This window comes from Meleagris gallopavo, chromosome 15, assembly GCF_000146605.3.
Source record: "Meleagris gallopavo isolate NT-WF06-2002-E0010 breed Aviagen turkey brand Nicholas breeding stock chromosome 15, Turkey_5.1, whole genome shotgun sequence".
NCBI lineage: Eukaryota > Metazoa > Chordata > Aves > Galliformes > Phasianidae > Meleagris > Meleagris gallopavo.
Genome location: NC_015025.2, coordinates 15,973,086 through 15,978,646, shown reverse-complemented (window position 1 = coordinate 15,978,646; position 5,561 = coordinate 15,973,086).

Sequence of the window (5,561 nt, the reverse complement as noted above, 5' to 3'; positions counted from 1 at the left end):
TCTAGAGTTTCTAGAGCCGCGTGTTTAGCTGGAGGGGCTGGGGAGAAAGGAGCCTCGGCTGCTTGGGGAAGCGGTGTGTACTCCCGGCTGTGACACACGTCACCTCCCCGCAGCAGCAAAGCGCAGCCGTGTGTCCCGCTGTGTTTGCTGTGTTGCAGCCTGGCTAACGGAGGAGGTGCACTCGGGTCTCTCACCCAGCGCTCCATCGGCTGGTTCCTCTTCCAGCTCTCTGAAACTGTCGTTTTGGGCTCGGCGTTGGCTGTTTGCGCAGCTCTGAGCAGCGGTTGGAGCTCTGCTCCCCAAAGATTCTGCCCGTCTGTGTCTCTGTGACAGCGCCTGGCACAAATGGGAGCAAAAGGATGGGTGGATGGCTCTGCACTCCGAAATACATTCTGTCGTATGTGCTGCTATGTATCTGAGTGTATCTATGCTGTGTGTTTATCTTTTGGCTACGTAGTACCTACTACAACACACGTAACTGTATCAATGATGAAACCTTCACAGCATGCCTGCGCCTATTTGTGTGCATCTGAGAGAGGAGAGGTGTTCTCTTTTCATACAGAGAACTGTCTGACTGTGCTGCCATATCAATTACTTCTGCTTAAGCACTTCTCTTAATGTAATTATTGTTCTCAGCTCTACAGAAGAAAGAAGCCTCAGAGAAACGCCTTTCCCCAGAAGGAGGAGGAGGACTGGAGCCCTGCTGCAGGGACAACACTCAGCCACAAACTTGTTTTCTCCTCTGCTGAGTGTTGCAATTGAGATCAGTGAATCGATTCCTGAGTGGCTGAACAGTTTGTCTAGGAAAACAGCAAGAGAGAGAGCACAAAGCAAGCAGAGTCAGCGCGGCACAAAGACAGATAAAAGTAGCTCTCTGCCTGAGGATGGATGAGAAAAACAGAAAAACAGGCTTTTGTTCTCACTGTCTTAGAGTTTGACTGAAATGAAATATCAGTCTGTGCCCAAATCTCCATTTTGAAGGCGGTTCAAGGTGCAGCAGCCTCCCTCTCCTTTCTGCACACCTCTCTCCTTTCTGCCTCTCCACACCCATTTGTGGTGGTGGAAGGGATTGCTCAGTCCTTCCCTTGGCAGCCTTTCCCCTCCCGGCTCCATCATTGTGCAGATCTCTGAAAAGCTATTTTATCTCTTGCTCACAAGCTGGCACTGAGCCAGCTCCTCAAAATCGTTGTGCTGCTTTGGTGTTCTTTCACACAATGGCATGCAGCCCTTACGCTGCTCGTAGCAATTCGGTGTTTCTGTGGGCATCGCACACCTCTCATCACTGCCTTTAGACGAGGCTGTGCAATAACCCCACCCTCTGCTGAGGGAGCTGCTCTTGTGTGGGGTTTCAGTGTATTAGCAATGCTTTCCAGCTTATGGCATCCCTGCAGATCTGCCTTGCCTACTGCAGAGAGCTAATAATGAGCAAGCATCCAAAAATGAATTGCTATGGCTTGATTTCAATGTTAATCGTTCTTTCTTACTGGAATCTATGGCAGACATAAGAGAATCTCAGCAGTCCCTGATGCTGGCATTGCAAACCTTCAGCTGTGCACTGGGAGTAGAGTTCATACCTGACAATGAGCAAGAAGGGGGGGAGAAAACAGTTCTGAAGGATAGGCTTTTTTTAATAAAGCATTTCCTTAACTTACAGCAGGAGTTTGAATGAATGTTATTAATATAGATAATAAACGAGCCCAGAGCAGTGTGGGCATTGCTTACCCATCATCTGGAACTTCCAGCCTTAAAAACCATGAGAAGTTCTGCTGCTTCTTTTATGTCACCAAAAACCTATAAAGCAAATATTTTGTGTGAGGCTATTTAGGGAACCCTGTGGGCCGCTTTTAGGAGATTTCAAGCCAACTGTTACATGTCTTGATATTTCTGATTTACTGGCTGGGACAAAAACAATGTACAGAAACCCACGATTCATTTGATTTACTGCTACTTTTTTAAACACCAGTATTGCAGCTCACTGCTTCTGTGCCATAAGAGAGCCGGCCTCTGATTTGAACTGAGCAATTCTGTCTTTCCTGTGCAGAAATGTCACCGACTTTGAAACTATGGCATTGCAATGCAGTAACATGCATTGAGAGGCTGAGTGCTCTGCCACCCTCAGGTGAGGAAGGCAATGGCCTCGTGGCCACAATCATTCCCACCACACAAACCCAGGAAGTAAACTGGGAGATAAAGCACTGCATCGCAGCAAAGGAATGTCTGTTGGCACTTCAGAACTGAAGGAGACAGCATCTCAGGTCCTGCTCCTTCCCACCAGGAAGGTGAAGTGCTATGGGGAAAGCAAAGGAGGAAGGAAGGGGGGGATACGTGGGGGCAGCTGCAGATGGACGTGGCTCTGCTGCTTTGCACCAAGGTGAGGTTTGGCTGTGCTGGCTGCCAATGGCATTCCTACCTCCAGGAGAGCTGACTTTCCCTGAAATGAAGTCAGAACAAGCAGAATGACAACACTCACCATTTTTCAATTTCATTGTGGATATTTTCATGTAAACAAAGAGCATGCACTGTGAGGGGGAAACAGCTCCTCCTTTGTTCTACGGAGAAATGCAGTGACCTTCAATGGATAAACAAGCGAGCGAAAGTCTGGGGAGGGGTGGGGGTGAAGGCTGATTGCAGATAAAAGGCAGCAAGGTTCACCTGTAACCCCAGGATCTTAGCCATTCAGAAGCAGCTATTCGCATGTCTCAGAGTTTGTGGTTATAAAATATTGCTTGTTCCACCCAGGTGGTGGCATGACCTGCCCCAAACATCCCATTTTTCAGATGGTGCCCAGAAACTTGGTGGGTTCTGCCAGAAGCGATGCAGACCTGCACTGTCATTCCAGCAGTGATGCAAATCTGGCACGAGGTGCAGTGTGGGAGTGCTGCCCTTCAGTGCAAGGAAGCAGGAAAATTGTGGTCTGTTTCCAGCCATCCCAGCCACACTGCTGGGACCACTCAGGAAATGGACCACAACTCCCACTGACTCTTCTGCAGCCTCAGGAAGATGGGGAAGATGGCAGCACTTCTGCAGAAAAGCCTTCTAAGTCCCATACACTGTCAGTGTAACCAGCGAAAGTTGAATGAGGTTCTTGGTGGTTGTGCTGCTAAAAACTACCTGAAACCATTTGATTTGTAACGCTACCCAGGGGGAAGTACTGCATGAAATAAACAGTTACCAACAAGCTGCTTCCTCTGGCCTGCGTTGCAGAACGTGGGAGGGTTTTGTTTATCTGCACCACCTGGATTGGAGGACCAAGGATTCTCAGCAGCACAGCTGAAAGCCAGAGCCAAGCATCAGCACTGCTGCAATGCCTTGGAATTTCCTTCATGTGGTGGAATTTCCTTTATGCTGTGAATCTTTGCATCTGACCTGAGGCTCAGGGATACCAGCAGCTGTTGGGGATCAGCCTGTGTGAACCTCCTGCAATGTCCTGTGCTGCGTGGTCAGGGAAAAGGGCTCTTAATGAATGGCACTCAATGCACCTGGCATAATGGGATTTAAGCAAGTGTCAAGCAAGAGCATCTTTGTCTTAAATCAGGACTGCGAAGATTGCTTGTAATAGAAAAGAAAAAAGAGTAGTTATTAAACATCAATGTCTGTTTAGCTTTGCTTTGTGATGTACAGAGAAGGCTTAAAAATTAATCTCTGTCTCTATGCAACCTGTTCTACTTGCATCTGAAAACCAGAAAATCCAGATTTGGGCTCAAAGAGAACTGCAGAACCTTCAGGATCGGCCACAGCAACAGGATTGCTGTGTGAGTGCCTGTCCTGGATGAACATCTCCTCTGGCAGGGCTAAGTGAGCAGCACAGCTTGCAGCAGCTCCAGCACAAGGCAGTACAAACCAAGAGCTGTTTGTGACTGCAAGATACTTCTTGTTGTTGTTGTTATTTTTGGAGTTGAGAGAAAATAAATTAACGGATGGTGGTCAGCAACACTCTTTGTAGAGGAATACAACACTTCAGCAACCTGTCTTCAGCCAGCACAAATGCACAGGCTATCAGAACTCATTCAGCTGTAGGTACTTCACTCAGGAAAGCTCTTCTTAACTGCACTGGATTGATCGTATTTCAAAAAGCAGACATCTTGGATAACAGCTCTTCAGAAAATGCCTTGAAATTGCTTCAGTGGCAAATACAACCTGCTTCCTGATCTCCAGTCCTCTGAGCACGAGCACTTGATGACCTTTGCCTCCTCCATTCATTAATCTATGCCTAATTTTCATATCCTGTTTTATTCCTCCAGGACAGCACAGTCACCTTCTGGGATGAACAGTGCAGTGCAGAGCTCCTGCAGTGTGATTCAAGTGGGTCCTCAGGAGAGCTGGGATGAGTTGGGAACGTGTTGGGGTGTAGCACACCATCTTGCACTGCTGTAATGCAGCAACCCCGTGCCTGCTAGGACAGTGCAGGCTCATTTATTTATATGTGGTGGGAGCAAGAGACCTTTGGAAAGATCACAAATAGCTGGTAAGGGAGAAGATGGAAGTTAATATGGAGTGCAGGTCATAGAGAATTATAATGAAGTATAAGTTCTGTTTTAATTTGGTTGCTTGAGGTCTTTGAATGTGCTTCAGGGCACTCCAGGGGCTGTGCTTTCATGGATGATGAATATAAAGGAACTGACATACTGGCTGTCTCCCCTTTGCTTTCTCTTATCAAGAGGTTGAAATGTGGCAAACCTTTTTAAAAGGCAAAACAAGGTTGTTCATTATTTCCTAATAACTGGAGCTTTATAATTACATCATCACAACTAGGTAATGACTCTATTTGAGGCCTTCCTTTGTGCAGGATGCTGCTGCTCAAGCTGTGGTGGTGTAGGACCACTTGAGTTGATAACAATGAGTCCTGCAGACAGAATCACCCCAGGTAAGCTCTGCCTGGTCTGTTCCTTGGGAGGTGGCTGCATGCCTTCGCCTCCCACTTCCTCCAGTGCTGCAGAGCGTGCCTTCCTCTTCCTCCCAGGGCGTCACTCTGGCTGTTTGTTCCTCCTCACATCTGAGCAGCACCAGTTAGGGCTGAGGTTGGTAAAGAACGTTTAGAAAAAAGGTCTGAGCGTGTGTCCAAAGGCACTGAAGGGATTCCTGCTGTGCTCACAGGAACCGCTGCCTTTTTGTTCAGACAGCAGCTTTTCACCGACCCTCATGCATAGCAAGTTGTAAGCAGAGCTGATCTGCCTGGAGACCTCAGTGGGCTTCTGCACTCTTTGCCCAGGCTCATGTTCCATTTGGAGGCATACACTGCTCCAATAAAGGACGGGGAGGAAAAAACGAGGACATCGGAGCTAAACTGATGTAAAGAATGGGGAGAGCTGAGGCGTGCCGCACGAGGGGGACACACAGGTCCGGTGTGGCGACCAGCGGTGTGACAGCGAGCCGGTGGCTCTGAGCAGCTCCTCTCGGTAGGAACACTGCAGCAGAGGGCACCACAAAGCAAGCAAATCTCCGCTCTAAGCTAACAGCTGGCGGAGCGCCGCAGAGGTGCTGGAAGGGAGCGCTTCCCAACCTCAGCTTGCTTTAAGCAGCGGGCAGCGAAACGGCAAGGAGCCGTCGGCAGGCGGCCTGGC